The sequence below is a fragment of the Mastomys coucha genome, unplaced genomic scaffold (genome assembly GCF_008632895.1).
Source record: "Mastomys coucha isolate ucsf_1 unplaced genomic scaffold, UCSF_Mcou_1 pScaffold9, whole genome shotgun sequence".
NCBI lineage: Eukaryota > Metazoa > Chordata > Mammalia > Rodentia > Muridae > Mastomys > Mastomys coucha.
Window position 1 is genome coordinate 81,161,902 of NW_022196915.1, and position 21,873 is coordinate 81,183,774.

Consider the following 21,873-nt stretch of genomic DNA (forward strand, 5'->3'; position numbering starts at 1 on the left):
TTTTTTCTTTTGGAGGAGAACCTGGGACAGGAGATATTATATGCCATGTAAATAAAGAAAACATCTAATAAAAAAAATTCCAGAAAGTTCTCTTGCTATAGATCAGTACTGCATCTTCTGAGCAATGTTTGCAATATGATGCTCCACTTTGTTTAATGTTTTTTCGTTTGCTTTCTTTGTCTTGGGGCTGTCCCTGGAGGCTCTGATGATTTGGACAGAGACAAAACGAACCATCTCAAACCGTGTCTGTCTGCACTGAGTGCCCAGTATCACCGTTGGCCTCAGATCTTTCCAGTTGCACATTGTCTTGGCAATATCATCATCAATTCTTTTGGAGCATGAGCCAGGGTAGTGAAGTTGCAGCCAAAGGAAAATATGGAGCTACTTCTCAGTTGTACCTTAAGTACAACAATTTGATTTCTGTGGGTTAGATCTTGGGGAGCTGTCTGGTATCAGATCCACCCAGATTCCAGACGACTGAAGAAAGTTGCCCTATCATGTCCTCAGTGCTAAAACACACACACACACACACGCACAAACACACACACACACACACACACACACACACACGCACAAACACACACACACACAGAACTGCATTTTAATATGTCTTTACATTAGTTTACAGACTCTTGGGTTTATGTGATTATTAGAAAAGCATCTGCTGTCTTACAATCTGAACTTATTTGGCTAGTTAATATATTTGCTTTATAATCACTGTTAGTGGCAGTCTCAGTTTTCTTCAGCCCTCTGAAATTTGCATCAGTTTATACAAGAAACATGACCTACAGTTATGTAATGAACAAAAGATGTAGATTATTAATGACCTTTGTTTTTAGAAATGGAAAGACTGGAAACTTTTGGTATGCATTTTCTTGTATTTAATAAAAACTGTTTGTGAGATCCTTTTTTAAAATTAGTGTGTGTTTTTAAAGTGATGAATGGAATATATCGACGATAAATTGATATCACATTTTTGGTGATTTTATTCTTCAGAATTCTGAAAGTTTCATATAAGTATAATTAAAGTACAAATTTAGAAAATTGCAAAAAAATACTTTAAGACTTGCATTACACCAATTCTCAAATAAAATATTTACTTAAGGTAAATAATTTATACTTTCACAAATAGTTTTAATACAATATTAAATGCTTGTTAAGTACATGATTGTAGATTATGAAATCTGAAACTCTAGGTTTGCTAATTTTAAGGCAGTTTGTCTTTTACTCCAAAGCAGAGAAGAAAATGATCATTTCCTTTAACTTGATTGTATTCAACACTTCTCTGATGTGAAATAGAGTATAAAAGCATGATTACTCATGCACTAAATAAAGTGTGTTTAATTACAAATTTTAGATAGTGACCTCAAAACAATTATAGTACTCAGTTGAATGTAATTTTCTTGCTAATTACCTGAATAAATTGCTATGCATACTCCACACTGCTTTCTGATTTCACTTTCCTATTGTTTGTTCTCAAACCTGACAGTCAGTACTCTGAACAAGCTTTTCATCTTAACAGTTCAGTTTCCCTGATGGAAATGAATAGTTGGATGTGATTTCCTTCTGTTCACTGACAAGTGGCAAAATAAAAAATGACCATCATTCTACAAAAGCCATTATTTCCTGTCTATTTTTCTTGCACAAATATCCAGAAATGAGGATTTTAAAAATAAGAATTTATCTAAAAGTTTAGCAAACAAATATACACCAAAGAACTTTTGCGTTGGCTATGAACTTAAAGTGTAGGTACCTATTTTTTTCCAAGTACAATATTCTAAAATGTGGTGGATATTTGACAAGTTATTTAGTTTAAGAGTGATAGTAACATTCGTTAAGAAGAATTTAGAAGATTATTCCTTGGGGAATCTTAGCAGCATTTATCTCCAAAATCCCTGGCTCAAAAGATAAGAAATATTAGTTCTAGCAATATGGATTATTTCTTAGTGATCTGCTTGTTATTTCTTAATGCAGAAGTGAGAAAATAATGACAGATTATTGGCCTCTAAGTAGATATTTTTAGTACAAAAATGGAAGAAATTTTAGTCTATGGAATTTTTATTATTTTTTTTAAATTATTGGAAAAGTTCAGATGTGTACAAAATATATTTTGATCTTATCCAGTCTCCATTATTCTCCCTAATTCATCCATGATCCATTCCCCTTTCTTTTTCTCCTCCCAAGCACATTAAAAAATAGCCAACAGAACTCAACTTGTGAGTATAGGGCCATGAACAGATTGCAGTATCCACTAGGGGCCATACCAATAAAGAAAATTGACATTTCTTAGGTGCTTCTCAGTCATTCAGTATTCGTCAGTTGAGAATTCTTTGATTATCTCTGGAGCCCATTTTTAATAAGGTTATTTAGTTCTCTGGACTCTAACTTATTGAGTTCTTTGTATATATTGGATATACTTGCCCTCTATCAGATATAAAATGGGTAAAGATCTTTTCCCAATTTGTTGGTTGCCGTTGTGTTCTATTGACAGTGTCTTTTGCCTTACAGAAGCTTTGTAATTTTAATTGGTCCCATTGTTCAATGCTTGATCTTACAGTATAAGCTATTGATGTTTTGTACAGTAAATTTTTCACCTGTGCCTATGTGCTCTAGGCTTTTCCCCAAAGTGTGAATATTTTGATCCTTCTTTAAAGGGGGAACAAAATATCCATGGAAGGAGTTGCAGAGATTAACTATCGAGCAGAGACTGAAGGAAGGACGATCCAGAGACTGCTTCACCAGGGAAACTTTCTCATATTCAATCATCAAGTCCAGACACTATTGTGGATGCCAGCAAGTGCTGGCTGACAGGAGCCTGATATAGCTGTCTCCTGAGAGGCTCTGACAGTTCCTGACTAACACAGAAGTTGAGGCTCACAGTCATCCATTGGACTGAGTATGGGGTCCCCAATGAAGGAGCTAGAGAAAGTACCCAAGGAGCTGAAGGGTTTGCAGTTCTTTAGGACGAACAACAATCTGAACTAGCTAGTACCCTCAGAGTTCACAGGGACTAAACCACCTACCAAATAGTACACATGATGAGACTAATGGCCCAACAGCATATGTAAAGTAGAGGATGGCCAAGTTGGTCATCAATGGGAGGAGAGGCCCTTGGCCCTATGAAGGTTCTATGTCCCAGGGTAGGGTAATGCCAGAGCCAGTAAGCAGGAGAGGGTGAACAAGTGAGCAGGGGGAGGGGGAGAGGGGAGGGAACAGGAGTTTATTTTTGGTTTTGTTTTTATTTTATTTTATTTTGTTTCTTTTATTTTTGGAGGGGAAACTGGGACAGGAGATATCGTATGACATATAAAGAAAATATCTAATAAAAACGAAAAAAAAAAAAAGAAAAAAAAAAGAAGAGAAAGGTGATGCTCACCTCAGTTTTCCAAAAAAGAAGGAGAAGAAGAAGAAGAAGAAGAAGAAGAAGAAGAAGAAGAAGAAGAAGAAGAAGAAGAAGAAGAAGAAGAAGAAGAAGAAGAAACAAAGAAAGAAAACTGACTCTTTCTATGCAAAAGACTTTCTACTATTAGTAGCCATTTACATAGGGGAATTAGGATGTTGGTTCATTTGATCTTGGTCAAGTCTTACCTGGGCAACCACACCTTTTGTATATGTTTTTTCATATACAAAGGACATTGTTTATCTTTAGCTTTCCAAATATCTAGCTCTTACAATCTCTCTGGCCTCTCTTCCTTGATGGTCTTGAGCTTTGTGAGCAGAGGTGTGATAGAGATCTGCATTTATGATTCAACACACTGAAGACATTTACTCTCATCATATTCACCAGTTGTGAGTGCTGTATAAAATAGCATTTTTTTTTTCAAGACACATCTCTGATGGAGCTTAAGATCTATAGTCTATAATGACAAAGATGTGAATTTGGAGGTAATTTGATACATTTTGGAAAATAAAAGTAATAGATTAATCCCCATGGCCTATTTCCTCAACAATGATGGTTTCTTTCTTGGCTATATTTAGTGTACCATTTAATATTTCCCCATGTGGGTTAGTCCTCATATCCAATCAAAAAGTGGTTGATAATACATATGTAGTGATGGCACTCCTGTGTTTAGCTTGCCAGGATGGTTATCATTGTAACTCACAGAGTTCACAACTGTCTAACACTGGTAATAAATTTTCTCCCAATACAAACTATAACACCTTATATTAAATCTAGCATTCATTGTGGAAGGTTCATGCCTAATACATATTTGATTGCTGCGTTCATGACTAATGACTGTGGTATCTTCAGTAATAGTGTCCAACAATCAAATTTTGGTGGTTAACAAATACCAATAACAGTACTCAGCGTTACTTGGATATTTTGGGACATTTTGACCAGCAAGACCTGTTGTATTTCTTTGATCAACTTTATGATCCTGAATTTTTATCTGATCATTATTATGAACAACTGATCCTTTTGTTAAATGTATAAATTTTGCTCCATTTTCATTTATCAAATTAGGATCTACTACTTTCAGTATTAGAACATGCAATCCAACCTTAGAACACATCACATTATGAAGAGCACTCAGTTTTGTAATTTAATAAATGCCTGTATGCGCTTACTTTTGGTTTTAAACCTTAGTAAAATAACTAAGAATGATGTTATGATTTCTATCCTATATTAGGTTTTTCCATCTTAATTTTTAAACTTACCATCTTTTTCTTCTGGAATCAAATGCATGTATTGTATTACAATTATGGATTCAAGAATACAGATTTAAAATATATCAAGTGAAATACATAAAAACAAATATCTGTTTTACTTATTTTCTTTTTGACTTACTTTGGGGTTCTTTTATTTGTCCTTTCTTTCTTTCTTTCTCTCTTTCTTTCTTTCTTTCTTTCTTTCTTTCTTTCTTTCTTCCTTTCTTCTCTCTGCTTTTGAGATTATAATATAGTTACAATGCTTCTCGTTTTATTTCCTCCCTTGAAACCCTCCCATACATCTCTCTTAGCTCTATTTAAAATTTGTCTCATATTTTCTCACTAATCTTTATTCCATGCATATACGCTAGGCTGTCTTTCTTACAGCCTCCATTCTGGTGTTTGTTTACTATGTAGCATGTCCCTAGCATAAGGTTTCACAAGACAAAATCACTAGTGGTCTAATTCTTTTTAATTAGTAAAGTAGAAAAAATATTTATTTTGCAATTAATATGTAAAATGAATTGTGCTCAATCTGGACACAAAACTAAATAAAACACAGTTTCTAAAATAGCAGAAGTCACGACCTGAAGGAGAAATGATATGGACTTGTTCTTGTTTTTGACATTTTCATTTATCTTTCTCTTCATTACAGAAATCCTTTGATAACTCCCTGCAGTGTGTTTTTTCTTAAAAGTATTCTAGAAGGCTTTAACTTGCTAAAGGCTCATAGTCTCAACTGTTGTAACATAATCCTTGTTGTTAACAGGAAATGGATATAACAGAAAAATTTTACTGTTGTAATGGACAGGATGTTTGAGAATTTCAGGATCTTCTGATGTTCCTGGGCTACTAAGTGGACTTTATGCCTCTTGTACCAGGAAAGTGCCTTGTATTCTGACATCTTCAAAAGCTGCCTGACCCTTTGTCTTGATGTTATACGATAGTTCCCAGTATGCACTCTCTCTTTGGACTGATAGGTCTTATAAGTGTATCAATAAACTAACTCAGGGTTACTTTCCAGCTAACCTGTGAACTCACTAGGGGCAGACTTCCTTTCTAATGTTTTCAGTACTAAATTTTATCATGCTTCTTAACAAAGCATAAAAGAAGACATTTCTTTTATTGAAATACTAGAAAAATACAGAAATTGAATTTTGGAATTCTTTATTAACATTTCTTGCACATGTTGACTACTTCATTGCCTACCTATCAGATAAAGGTTGTTATTGTATTTTAACAGAAAACCAGAGTACACAACTATGTCTATGTTTATTATCTTTTACTTTTCTTCAGTTTGTCATTCCTCAACTAATACATGAAATTTTAGGTTTTTATATATGACATTAAATTGTAAAACCAGCAAAGATCAGACTAGAGTTTTCCTTACTGGCCTAATTCAAGTCTACAGCACTGTGGTTTGTTCTGAAGCAGTATCATCATCTAATTAGCATTATTGGCTCATTGGTGTTTTACTCAGGTTCACTATCAGAGGAACACCAGTCATAATTTTTTTGTTTTCTTTTGTTTTGTTTTGTTTTTGTTTTTCGAGACAGGGTTTCTCTGGATAACTCTGGAAGTCCTAGAACTCACTCTGTAGCCCAGGCTGGCCTCAAACTCAGAAATCCACCTGCCTCTGCCTCCCAAGTTCTGGGATTAAAGGCTTGCACCACCACTGCCCAGCGAGTCATAATTTTTTAAAACACTTGCTATACCACATTTTCTGTATCTGTTCCTCTGTTGAGGGACATCTGGATTGTTTCCAGTTTCTGGCTATTATAAATAAGGCTGCTATGAATACAGTGGAGCATGTGTTCTTATAACATGTTGGAGCTTCTTCCGGGTATATATGTATGCCCAGGAGTGGTATAGCCAGGGTCTACAGGTAGTACTATGTCCAATTTCCTGATGAACTGCCAAACTGATTTCAAGACTTATATCAGCTTGCAATCCTACCAGCAATGAAGGAGTGTTCCTCTTTCTCCACAACCTCTCCAGCATCTGCTGTCACCTGAATTTTTGATCTTAGCCATTTTGACTGGTGTGAGGTGGAATCTCAGAGTTGTTTTGATTTGCATTTCCCTAATGACTAACAATGTTGAACATTTCTTTACGTGTTTCTCAGCCATTTGGTATTCCTTAGTTGAAAATTCTTTTTTAAGCTCTATACCTCATTTTTTAATAGGGTTATTTGATTCTCTGTAGTCTAACTTCTTGAGTTCTTTGTATATATTTGATATTAGCCCTCTATAGGATGTAGGATTGGTAAAGATCTTTTCTCAATCTGTTGGTTGCTGTTTGTCCTATTAACAGTGTCCTTTGCCTTACAGAAGCCTTGTAATGTTATGAGGTCCCATTTGTCAATTCTTGATCTTAGATCTTATGCTATTGGTGTTCTGTTCAGGCAATTTTCTCCTGTGCCTATGTGCTCCAGGGTCTTCCCCACTTTCTTTTCTCTTATTTTCAGTATATCTGGTTTTATGTGGAGGTCCTTGATCCACTTGAACTTGAGCTTTGTACAAGGAGATAAGAATGGATCGATTTGCATTCTTCCACATGCTACTAACAGTTGAGCCAGCAATATTTGTTGAAAAAGCTGTTTCCACCCCCCCCCCCGGATGGTTTAGCTCCTTTGTCAAAGATCAAGTGACCATAGGTGTGTAGGTTCATTTCTCAGTCTTCAATTCTATTCCATTGATCCACCTGCCTGTCACTGTACCAATACCATGCAGGTTTGTTTTTTTTTTTTAATCACATTTGCTCTATAGTACAGCTTAAGGTTGGTGATGGTGATTCCACCAGACATTCTTTTATTTTTGAGAATATTTTTTGCTATTGTAGGTTTCTTGTTATTCCAGATGAATTTGCAAATTGCTCTTCCAAGTCTCTGAAGAATTGAGTTGGAATTTCTATGGAGATTGCATCAAATCTGTAGATAGATTGCTTTCCACAAGAAAACCATTTTTACTATATTAATCCTGCCAATCCATGAGAATGGGAGATATTTCCATCTTCTGAGATCTTATTCAATTTCTTTCTTCAGAGACTTGAAGTTCTTATTATACAGATCTTTCACTTGCTTAGATTCACATAAAGGTATTTTGTATTATTTGTGAATATTGTGAAGGGTGTTGTTTCCCTAATTTCTTTTTCAACCTGTTTATCTTTTGTGTGGAGGAAGGCCACTGATTTACTTGAGTTAATTTTAAATACAGCGAATTTGCTGAAGTTGTTTATCAAGTTTAGGAGATCTCTGGTGGAATTTTTGGATTCACTTAAGTATATTCTCATATCATCTGCAAATAGTGATAATTTGACTACTTCCATTCTAATTTGTATTCTTTTGATCTCCTTTTGTTGTCTAATTGCTCTGGCTAGAACTTTAAGTATAATTATGAATAGGTAGGGAGAGAGTAGGCAGCCTTGTCTAGTCCCTGAATTTAATGGGATTGTTTCAAGTTTTTCTCCACTTAATTTGATGTTGCATACTGGTTTACTGTATGTTGCTTTTAGTACGTTTAGGTATGGGCCTTGAATTTCTGATTTTTCCAAGACTTTTATCATGATTAGTGTTGGATTTTGTTGAATGCTGTCTCAACATCTAAAAGATGATCATATGTTTTCATGTTTTTTTTTCTTTGAGTTTGTTTATATAGTGGATTATGTTGATGGATTTCCATATAATGAAATATACCTACATCCCTGGAATGACACCTACTTGATCATGATGGATAAGACAGCATTTTCAACAAATGGTGCTGGCTCAACTGGCAGTTAGCAAATGTAGAAGAATGAAGATTGCTTCATTCCTATCCCTTTGAACAAATCTCAAGTCCAAGTGGATTGAGGACCTCCACATACAACAAGATACTCTGAAACTAATAGAAAAGTAAGTAGGGAAGAGCCCCAAGCACATGGGTACAGGGGAAATTTTTCTGAAAAGAACACCAATAGCTAATGCTCTAAGATCAAGAATTGACAAATGGGACCTCATAAAATTGCAAAGATTCTATAAGGCAAAGGACATTGTCATTAGGACAAAACAGCAACCAACAAATTGGGAAAAGATCTTTGACAATCCTATATCTGATAGAGGACTAATATATCCAATATACACAAAGAACTCAAGAAGTTAGAGCAGAGAACCAAATAACCCCATTAAATGGGGTACAGAGCTAAATAAAGAATTCTCAACCTAGGAATATCAAGTGGCTAAGAAGCACCTAAAGGAATGTTCAACATCCTTAGTCATCAGGGAAATGCAAATCAAAACAACCCTGAGATTCCACCTCACACCAGTCAGAATGGCTAAGATCAAAAACTCAGGTGACCGCAGATACAGGAGAGGTTATGGAGAAAGAGGAACACTCCTTCATAGCTGGTAGGATTGCAAGCTGGTACAACCACTCTTGAAATCAGTTTGGTAGTTCCTCAAGAAATTGGAAAAAGTTCTACCTGAGGACCCAGCTACACCACTCCTGGGCATATATCCAGAAGATGCCCCAATATGCAGGAAGGTCACATGCTCCACTACGTTCATAGCAGCCTTATTCATAATAGCCAGATACTGGAAACAACCCAATGTCCCTCAACAGAGAAATGAATACAGAAAATGTGGTATAATGTGGTATTTCTGTTTTACACAATGGAATTTACACAATGGAATACTACTCAGCCCTTAAAAACAATGAATTTATGAAATTCTCAGGGAAATTGATGAATCTGTAGAATATGATCTTGAGTGAGGTAACCCTGTAACAAAAGATCACACATGGTATGCAATCACTGATATATAGATAGTATCCCAGAAGCCCGGAATACCCAAGATACAATCTACAAACCATAAGAATCTCAAGATGAAGGAAGACCAAACTTTGGATACTTAGGTCCTTCTTAGAAGGGGGAACAAAATACTCATGGAAGGCACTGCAGAAACAGTATGGAATAGAGACTGAAGGAAGGACAATTCTGAGACTGGACACCTGGGAATCCTTCCCATATTCAGGCACCAAAGCCAGACAGTATTGCGGATGCCAGCAAGTGCTGGCTGACAGGAGCCTGATATAGCTGTCAACTAAGAGGCTCTGACAGTGCCTGACTAATATAGAAGTAGAGGCTCAGAGTCATCCATTGGACTGAGCACAGGGTCCACAATGAAGGAGCTAGAAAGGACACAAGGAACTGAAGGGATTTGCAGCCCCTTAGAATGAATAACAATAATACAACTAATACCCCCAGTCATCCCAGGAACTAAACCCCCAACCAAAGTGTACACATGGTGGGACTCATGGCTCCAGCCGCATATGTAGCAGAGGATGGCCTAGTTAGTCTCTGAGTTCTGTGAAGGGTCTATGCCCCAGTGTAGGGTAATACAAAGGCCAGGACACAGGAGAGGGTGGGTTGGTGATCAGGGGGAGGGGGAAAATAGGGTTTGTTTTTGTTGTTGTTGTTGTTTTTTTTAAATCCCAGAGGGGAAATTGGGAAAGGGGATATCATTTGAAATAGAAATAAAGAAAATATCTAGTAAAAATAAATTAAAAAAATAAAATAAATGAGCTTGCAGCACTGTTCAGATGAGCTTGCTGCAGCATTTCTCAACTGCTCCTGGAGTCTATCTCATTGAGTCTGCACTACTTCACCTCCAACCCCCAAATGTAGGTAGAATTGGGTAGTGAGTAGTAGTCCAGCCCACAGACAACATGTTTTAACATGTTTATGGGCTGTATGATCCTAATTTATACTGATAAACTGAAAGACTAGATCTATTTTTATATCACAAACAAGTTATTTATTAACTACCCTTAAGGTTCAGTAAACATAGTACATGTAGGAATCGAAAGATAGTCAAAGACAGAGGACTTGAATGAGATATGTTTTTTCTACATATGCTCATCAGCAATATGACTGCCCAAACAAGATCTGTTTAATGACAATACCAACTGAGATATCAAATGTGGATGGGGGGTATTTCACAAGGCTTCACCTATATGCTGGGTATAGCTGATGAGAACTCAAGATATTCCTTAATAAATTATCTGGGTAGTCAGTACTAAAAACACACACATGCACACAGACACACACACACATACACACACACACACACATACACTTATTCTCATTTATATATGCATATGATAATAAATGGATTTAGTAAGTTAATATATGTATTAATATAACTAAATATATAGTTAAACAAGTATATTTAGCAATAGTAAGTAAAAATAAAGAGGTATATAATTTCAGAAATATGTGGAGGACATGGAAAAATTAAAGGAAGGAGATAGAGTGGTAGCTATGATGAAAATTTAGTACTCATGTATAAATTTATCAAAATGTTTAAAAATTCATTTAAAATATGTTATTTATAGTGGGTGCTACTTATTGGATGATGACTCATCCTGTATTACTATTTGCACTGCATATGAGGTCAAAATACAACATTGGGGAAGAAACTGCAAAAAAATCAATGTTTTACCTAAGATGAGGAGATTTAGAGCCAGTTATATCAGCACTCAGATGTTAGCACTTAGACATCAGCATTTAGGTGTATTTTACCATACCAGAAAGTATATGTAAAATATTGATTTCACGTAGAAATTTGGACAGAATTTACTTTTCTAAAGTCATATACCAAACACAGAAAGCACTAACTCATCAACTTAGAATTCAGAAACTGGATACTGCATTAGTTTCTCATCTGGTTGTGGTGACAAAATCCCTCGACAAAAATAACTTCCTATAAAAAGTTTATTTTATCTCACAATGATAGTATGGAGGATGTAGAATCAGGGGATTTAGATAGCTGTGTCAAGGTAACTGCAGATATCATGGAGAAATGAGTGGGTCTACTTAGCTATTTTTTCTCATTGTTATCAAATTTGAAGGCCACCACCCATGAAAAGGTATTCCATGCAGTGTTGTCTTCTAATCTCAATATAATCTAGTGGGATAGGACAGAAATCTAATCAGAACTACTTGTTTATTCCCACTGTGTTCATGACACTATTTCACCAGTGAACATGTCTTGCCATGGACGTCATTGTTTTTAGTTCACCAGATTTAAAGGTATATAAGATTGATGAGATTTTTCTCTTTCAATATCATACATTATAGTATTTAGCACTATGAAAGCTGAACAGTAGTGATTTCTTCAGGTTCTATGTTTCAGTTATATGATTTCTTCAGCAATATCATGCTATTATTAAGTTATGGAATGTGAACAAGAACATTGGTGACTGCATGTAATATTCTGAGGCCTATGGGACCTTATTGGCTAACAACACCAAAGAAATAATTATTTCCAATCCATTCATTAGTCCATTTGTCTATTTAGGGCACATTATTGCCTCACCATGAGGTCACTTTATTTAAACTCTTTACATACACAGGTGTATGTGAAAGTGACAAGAGCTTATGGTAGACAGACCAGAGATCTAGGGGAGAAACTCCCAATATTATGCAACATAATATTATTAAATGTAATATTTAAAAAATATTATTAAAATTAGCATGATTATGATTCCTAATGACTTCTCATTATACTCCTAGACAATGGCATTACTCTTCCCTCAACAGAGAAGATTCTTTGAAGTTAAGACAGAAAACAATATATAAATAACATATGGAGAATAAGCAATAAAGGAGTGCTCATACATAAATGGGACCTTCTGACAAACCCCTCTTCCTAAGAATCAGGAATCATTGCAAAAAATGTGGTAGAAACACTGAAACAGCCAGAGTATTATAGAGTGATTTAAAAATGAGTGTTGTTTTCTGGACACAACAAGTTGGGTACATCCATGAACTCACAGTGATTCTAACAGCATGTTCTAGACATGCAAAATCTCCAAGCCAAACACAATCCCAGCATGAAAGGGACAGGTAAGCATGAAGTTCAAACACCGGTTGAGGAGCTATTGACAAGTGATTACTGTTCATAAATCAAAGTCACTTTAATAAGGGTTTTTACCCCAGATAGGCTAATATATTTCAGTGAATAAGGGCATATGCACAATTATATAGCCAGACTACACAGGAATTTTTATAATTGTTTTGCTTTTAACAAATGAGGTTACTGAGTGTGGTGTGTAGGGAAAATAAATGAACCTGGGACAAATTATGGAAAGGACCAGTATGTTTAAAATAAATCACATGAAATTTAAATAAAAACGATCATTTAAAAGGATTAACTACAATGACTATAGTCTTCAATGTTACACCAAAGCATATCACATTTAAGCCATAACCATCTATCAGTTCTCTCCATAGAACCAGAGTCATCTCAAATGTAAAGGGAATCCAGCACAATTTCAGTTCCTATAAACTTTACTGATTCCAAATATATTTAAAAGTTTAAAGTGAAGTCTATCCCAAAACTGAAGGGAATCCTCTAACTGTGAGTTCCATATGAAAACAACTTGGGAGCATCTGATGCATATGACACAGAATAAAGATTTAATTTAAAAAGGAATGAATTCAATTTTTATCACTATTGCTCTGTAGTAAAGCTTGAGGTCAAAGATGGTGATTCCCACCGCAGTTCTTTTATTGTTAAGAATTAGGAGCAGACCTTGGGCACAATCTCTGCAGCCAGCCCCGCAACACCCAGAGGAAGCTCCACTCCCAGTCGCTCTGACACTCTCAGAATCAGAGGTGAGGAGGACACGTCTGTCCCAACACTTGGAGCAACTGGGACCAGTGGGACCAGGAACAAAGGAACTCCACCAGTAGAGGGGTTCGGGTTACTTCAGGTCTCTCTCTGCTGGTGTCCTGAGCAGGCCTTGGGCCCAGGCTCTACAGCCAGTTCCACAACACCCAGAGGAAGCTGCTGCACTCCCAGGTGCTCTAACAAGCCCAGGATCACAGGATCCCAGAATCACAGGGTCACAGAGACAGCCTGACTCTGAGTAGTTCTGACAAAACCAGGATCACAGGAAGGACTGACTCCAGTCAGATTTAACAAGGGCAGGTAACACTAGAGAAAACTAGATGACGGGGGGCAAAAGTAAGGAAATAAAGAACACAAACCAAGGTTTCTTGGCATCATCGGAACCCAATTCTCCCACCATAGCAAGTCCTGGACACACCATCACACCAGAAATGCAAGATTTAGATCTAAAATCACTTACCATGATGATGATACAGGACCTTAAGAAAGAAATAAATAGCACCCTCAAAGAAATACAGGAGAACACAGGAAAAGAGCTAGAAGCTCTTAAAGAGGAAACACAAAAATCCCTTAAAGAACTACAGGAAAACACAATCAAACAGGTGAAGGAAATGAGCAAAACCATCCAGAATCTAAAAATGGAAACAAAAAAGAAATCAGAAAGAGAGACAACCCTGAAGATACAAAACCTAGGAAAGAAATCAGGAGTCATAGATGCAAACATCACTAACAGAATATAAGAGATAGAAGAGAGAATCTCAGGGGGAGAAGACACCATAGAAAACATTGACAGAACAGTCAAAGAAAATGCAAAAAGCAAAAAGCTCCTAACCCAAAACATTCAGGAAATCTAGGATGCAGAATACCAAACCTAAGGATAATAGGTATAGAAGAGAGTGAAGACTCCCAATGTAATGGGCCAGTAAATATCTTTAACAAAATTATAGAAGAAAACTTCCCTAACCTAAAGAAAGAGATGCCCATGAACATACAAGAAGCCTACAGAACTCAAAATAGACTGGACTAGAAAATAAATTTCTCCTGTCACATAATAATCAAAACACCAAATGCACTAAACAAAGAAAGAATTTTAAGAGCAGTAAGGGAAAAGAGGCAAGAAACATATAAAGGCAGGCCTATCAGAATTACAGCAGACTTCTCACCAGTACTGTGAAAGCTAGAAGATCCTGGCCAGATATCATACAGACCCTATAAGAACACAAATGCCATCCCAGGCTACTATACCCAGCAAAACTCTTAATTACCATAGGTGGAGAAAACAAGATATTCCATGACAAAATAAAATTAACACAATATCTTTCCACAAATCCAGCTCTACAAAGGATAATAGATGGAAAACATCAACGTAAGAAGCAAAACTACACCCTAGAAGAAGCAAGAAAGTAATCTTTCAACAAATCCACACAAATCTAATTCCACCTCTTACATCAAAAACAACAGGAAGTGACAATTATCTTTTCTGAAATTCTTAATATGAAAATTAATATTACCAACATATCCTAAGCAATTGAGACCCAAAAATAAGAAGAATTAGAAATTTTGTTGATGGTCATCCAATGGTCTCTCTAATTTGGTATTTGGAGAAATAGGTCCAATATTGTACAATCCATATATACCTTCAGCTTGTTTGTTTGTAACAGTGTCTTGCTGTGTGCAACATAAGGGTCTTGAAATCTTGCTTCTCCTATCTCAGCCTCTCTATTACTAGTATTGTTTATTTCATGTTTTTACACTATACTATGGTTTTCAGAACAGCTTATATATTTCAAAAATATTTATATACCCAAGTGATACATAGACAATTAACTTGGGAAGTGGCTTGTAGGAAAGAGAACAACAAAGAGTGAGACTGAATGCTCACTGAATAAAGTTACTCACTCAAGTCAAATAGTTTTGACCATAGCAGTAAGTCTGTATCCAAAAATGTTGCCTACAATTCATTCCTTGGCCCAGCAGAACTGTCAACTCTCAGCTTAGCTACTATGGAGGTAAAATCCTTCGGTGATTTGATGGTCATTGAAGTATAGCCTTATTATAATGAAATCCAGTGTCTAAAAATTGTTCTTATTTTGGGATTGTACCACAGTAAGAGCCAAGATTTTAAACTCTACTAAATACAAAACAAACAAACAAACAGAAAGACTTTATATATTTATGTTCATTTAAGAAAATACTAGTAGTGGTGTATTATTTTAAATATACAGTTAATATGTATGGAGTTATTTAAAATTTATAATGAGAAAAATGTATGTATTTTCAGTATTGCTGTAGACAAGCATCTACATAACACTGTTAAATTGATTGTCATTTTATATCAAACAACTTTTATAATACTTATTTTTATTCTTATAATATTTTATAAATTTTAAGTAATATGACAAAAAGATATTGTAGATATTGAAGAGGGGGTGTCTGGGAGGAGTTAGGGTACAAAAGGGAAACAATAATGTGATTTAATTCTATTTACTTAAAATATGTTTTTAAAGTTAACAAATTCAGACAAATTGAAATCATATAACTTTTCTCATCATAATGTAGTAAAAGTTAAAATAAAAAAAAATTGTTTTCGCTATTCTGGCCTTTTTTCCTTTCCAATTTGAGAATTGCTCTTTCCATGTCTTTGAAGAACTGTGTTTGGATTTTGATGGGGATTGCATTGAATATATAGATTGCCTTTTATAGGATTTCTGTCTTTACTATGTTAATTCTGCCAATCGATGAGTATGGGAGATCTCTGCATTTTCTGAAATCCTCAATTTCTTTCTTGAGAGACTTGAAGTTATTGTCATACATGTCTCTTGCTTGTTTGGTTAGAGTTACCCCCAAATATTTTAAATTATTTGTGGCTAATGTGAAAGGAATTGTTTCTCTAATATCTTTCTCAGCCTGTTTATCCTTTGTATAAAGGAAGGCCCCTGATTTATTTGAGTTAATTTTATATCCAGCCACTTTGCTGAAGTTGTTATCAGCTAGAGAAATTCTCTGGAAGAATTATTGGGGTCGCTTATGTATACTATCATATCATCTGCAAATAGTGATTCCTTTATTTCTTCTTTTCCAATTAGTAACCCCTTGATCTTTTTTTGTTGTCTTATTGTTCTAGCTAACACTTCGAGTACTATATTGACTAGATATGTGGAGTGTGGGCCTCCTTGTCTTGTCCCCGATATCAGTGGGATTGCTTCAACTATGTCTCCATTTAATTTGATATTAGCTGTTGGAACTAGAAAGTATCATCCTGAGTGAGGTAACTCATACCCAACAGGATATGCATTGTATGTACTCACTAATAAGTGGATATCAGCCAAAATAAAAGGTACAAATTGTTCAACAAGCTCAAGTGCCCAAGAGAGGACACCTCAGTCCCATGTGTGAGAGAGAAGAAAGCAATCACAAGTGGGCAGAAAAAAGGGACCTTGGAGAGAAAGTGGACAGGGGCAGGGTAATGGGAGGAGAGAGGGGAAATTGATCTGATATTGGGTGAGGGAAAAGGACTGAAGCCCTGAGGGCCAGCAGAAACAATGGAAACAGGCCACCTCAGGAAATAGGAGGTTGGGGGAACCCTCCAGAATGCACCAGAGACCTGGGAGGTAAGAGACTCTCAGGACTCAAAGGAAAGAACCTTAGATGAAATGCCAGATGGTAGGGAGAGGGAACTTATGTAGCTCACCTCCAGTAGAAAGACAGGACATAAAGTGAGGGATGGAGTTGACATCCCATAGTCACATCTCTGACCCAAAATTGTTTCTATCTGAAAGAATTACAAGGATATAAATTGAGAAAAGCCTGAGGAAAAGAAAGTCCAGAGACAGGCCCAAAGTGGGATCCAGCTCAAGGAGAGGTCCCAAGGCCTGACACTGTTACTGAGGCTATGGAGCATTCACAAAATGGGACCTATCATGACTGTCCTCCGAATGACCCAACAAGCAGCTAAAAGGGTCAGATGCAGATATTTGGATCCAACCAATGGACAGAAGCTGAGGCTTATTGTTAAATTAGGGAACGCTGAAAGAAGCTGAGGAGAAGGGCAATCCTGGAGGACGACCAGCAGTCTCAATTAATTTGGACCCCTGAGGTCTTTCAAACACTGGACCACCAAATAGGTAGCATACACTAGGTAATATGAGGCCTACAACACATATACAGTAGAAGACTGCCAGGTCTGTGTTCATCAAAAGATGATGCATCTAACCCTCAAAAGACTGGAGGTCCCAGAGAATTTAGAGGTATGATGGGGTGGGGCTTGTGGGCATCCATGTGGAGACAGGGGAGTAGGGAGGAGGTGTGGGATGTGGAGCAGTCAGAAGGTGCATGGGGGAAGGGGCGGGGAATAGAACATGGAGTGTAAAAAATAAATTAATTTAGTAAAAAATGAAAAAAAAAGTAATGAGTGAGAACATAGTAATGACAGAACTGATGATAAATCAGAACTCTGCAAGGAAAACACCAAAGTTTAGGCCCTGAATCAGTTAGTTTTTTCTACTTTGAAACCTCATGAGCTGGTCCTCCCCTGGTCCTGTTTCTACAAGATTTTTTTTTTTGGTCTATTAACTCACAAGAAATTATATAACTCTACTTAGAGCATACTTTGGGGATTTTTAATGGGAGAGAGGACCCTTTTTTACACCAAATATCCAAAATCTTTCAAAATTATTCCAGAAACCAGTTGCAATGCCGTAAGAGCTACATTGAGAGATTTATCACAGCTTATGGGAATCAATTTTCAGTGTTAGTTCCTTGTGTTTTGCTATGACAGAATCCTCTGACAAAAGAGATTTAAGAAAGGACATGTATTTATTTTCAAAGTTGATGGTGACAACTTTTTGTGGCAGAAATGTCAAGACAGCAGAAACCTAGGGTACTGGTTAGTCTGAATCTGTGATCAGAAAGTGGATGCAAATGCATCCTTGATCTCAGCACATGTTTACCTTTTTTTCCAATTTTTATTAGATATTTTCTTTATTTACATTTCAAATGATATCCCCTTTCCCAGTTTCTCCTAAAAAAATAATTCCCTCCCCTTTCTCCCTGCTCACCAACCCACCCTTTCCAGCTTCCTGGCCCTGGCATTCCCCTCCACTAGGGCATAGAGCCTTCACAGAACCAAGGGCCTCTCCTCATGTTGATGACCAACTAGGTCATCCTCTGCTACATATGCAGCTGGAGGATTAAGGCCCAATGGAGGAGCTAGAGAAAGGACCCAAGGAAATGAAGGGGCTTACAGCCCCTTAGGAGGAACAACAATATGAACTAACTAGTACCCTCACAGCTCCCAAGAATTAAACCACCAACCAAAGAATACACATGGTGGAACACATGGCTCCAGCTGCAATCCTTTTTTTCTTTTTAGTTAGCAATAGACTGTAACTGATGGGATGGTGTCTCCTATATTCAGAGTAGGTTGTCCCACTTCACTTAATACATAGTCTAGAAAATCTATCACTTATTTTCTGAGCAATTTATTTTCACAATGGTTATAAATTTAGTTAAGTTAACCATCAATAACACCAACCAAAGAGATATATAATTGGTTGTACTGAGCTATCTAACAAGTTACTTAAAGTCTAAGAGAAAACTGATGACATTTGATGCATACGATGTTGGCATATAAGCAGAAGCTTTAGGGGCTGAATATAAGAAAATGTGGAACAAATCGGCATTTGAGAGATCAAGTGTTGAGGGTTTCCAGTTGTAAATATCTAAGAAAAATATGTTTTTTGTTTGTAGGCTTTCTTTTTTCCAGTGCTAAGGGTCGAACCTAAAGCCCTCTAAATGTAAAATCAGTATGACATCACGGAAGGAATCCCCTGGGCCACTCTTTGTTTGACAATTTTAAACTGTGTGTTAAATACAACTTGGGTATTAAATAAATTTTCAATTTACAATTGTTGTTTTTATTAAATTAATACAAACATCTTCAAAGATTCTACAACAAGCTATATCACCATAAAAATAATGAAAGTGTTTGACTATTGAACATGAAAAGAGAAAGAAAGCAGAAGCTGGATTAAAACATACAAACACAGGATTCAAAACATATTTGGACAAAGAGTAATGCCAAGCACATCAAACCTCATTAGTACTTATGTTAATGGTATCTAACTTGAGACTGTTGATACAAGGGTCAACTACACCACACATACAGTTCTCTCTTGTTTCCTCCCCCTCCACACAAATACACACACACACACACACACACACACACACACACACACACACACACACAATGGCAATGCATCTCTACTGACAATTTCAGAAAATAAATTCTAAGGATCAAACAATGTTAATGACAAACCATGAAAAGTATTAATATTAATCAATGTAAATGCACATATCATGTCACCAACATTAACACTGTTTATCATTTTAGAATGAAATTGAGGTTTAATTGTACTTTATACAGAACTTTTTTCTTTCCAAATTATAAAACACCACTTATATAAATATAAATAAATATAGCTTTTTGTCATCCTGTTCACATTGCAATATCTGATTCAACTAGCTTTTCAACTATACTTGTCAGTGTGTGTGTGTGTGTGTGTGTGTGTGTGTGTGTGTGTGTGTGTGTAACAAATAGACTATGGAGGACTTTGATGTTCTTCATAAGCTCATCTTCTGTATCATTTGAATTGAATTCCTTATGTCACTTTCATGTTGCCCTTTGAAACTCCCTTTCTGATCCCTTTAAGATCAAATAATATAGAAAACCTAAAGTGGCTTCACAGTACAGCCCTCCAGAGATTCCAGAATAAAACCTAACAGCACAATATGTTAGATTGCTGCACAGTTTGACGTATAACTTATTGAGAAATAAATAAATAAATGAGAGCAGGTAATATATACATTGATAAACATCCCTAGTGTTCAGACCCAGCACATTCCATCATCTTTTAAGAACAGAATATAATCCAAACACAGCCATCACTTCAAAAATTTAACTTTTATTATCTATATATTTGATGTTCCAAGACATCATTAAACCAAAATCCTTACACTTGTAAATATCTCCCAAAGATTAACTTAATTGTATTATTAATTTCTACTAAAAATGTAACTGAGTGAATGAATGCTGAGGAGGAAGTTTTGTATTAACTAACCTTAAGAAAATTAAATGTAGTCTTGGCACTCAGTTCTTATAGACATCGAAAGGTAAGTTTTATCTTTCACTATTAGTTAAACCTGAACCAGATGTCTTACTTCTTTCCCCTTTATTTTTCTGCATACAGGTTTTAACTTTGTTTCTAGTATAATACAGACTTAGAGAATAAATATATTTTTCAAGAAATGAGTGTGTATATATATATATATAAATTTTGATACCTTAGGACTGAACAATTTACTTACCATTTAATTCTATTCTGTGGAATGGGAGAATATATATTTCACTCTACTTGCCTATTAATTAGTTTGCTAATTAAGTACAGTAAAACATTTTCTTGTGCAACATAAAGTGTTCACAGAATAGCTTATTTGTATGTGTTACCTTGTAGCTCATCATGCAAACATAAATTACTTCAACGTTTAATGGAATTAGGTAGCATTTTAAATATATCTGAACCAAAATCTGTTAAGGAACACAGTGAAGTTGTAGATATGGACAGTTCTAATGGTTGTGACAGAGAAGCTCTTGCATAGTATAATGCTTTAGAGCATTGCTCTGCAAATTGTGTGGTCGTGCATTAACTTGATGCTTATGAAGCTCACCATATGCAGTTATTTATTTGGGTAACTTTAAGGGTAAGGCCTTGGTGGAAATGAAACAGCTAAATTTTACCATGAATGTAGGCACTGAGAACACATTCTCAATACTAGTGAGCCCATGCTTTTATAAACAGTTCCTATGATTCTGTTTCTACTGAATATGGCTCTTACTGTACAAGGTCTTGCTGGAGTTTCTATAGGTACTACATTTTCTACCCTTTCAGACTAGAATGTTCTGAAACTTCGATTCTATGTATTTGTCATTTCATGTACTGACCCCACAAAGATATTTCTTATATGTGCCCGGAAGATAAGGTAGTCTTAGAAATTAAGAGTGCATATATTAAATACAAGGAATAAAATATTTAAATATCAGTTTTTAAAACTTCAGTCCTCTCTAAAATAACATGTGCTACAGAAAATATCAAAGTTGTACTAAACTAAGTTGTCTCAAGTAAAATGCAAAAATGTACATTAACATATATCTGCCTAACTACCTACTGTGATTAACAATAACACCTATGTATCCATATATTATATTTTAGAATGGATATGTCCAATATATTGTTCAGATGCATATAATCATGAACTAGGATCCATTTAAGCATTAACAAGTAATATTAACAGAGTAATATAGAAATCAGTGGAAAATGAAAAAGCAGGCTGTGTAGACAGAATATTTTATGTTCAAAAGCTTTTCTAAATATGAATCCCTTTCTCTTGTGATTTTCTAATGCTTTTACATAGTTAATCACAATTCAAAATATTTTCACAGACCAAGCACATAAGACTGTTAGTATTCCCAATGATTCTCACACTCATCCAGAAAAAAA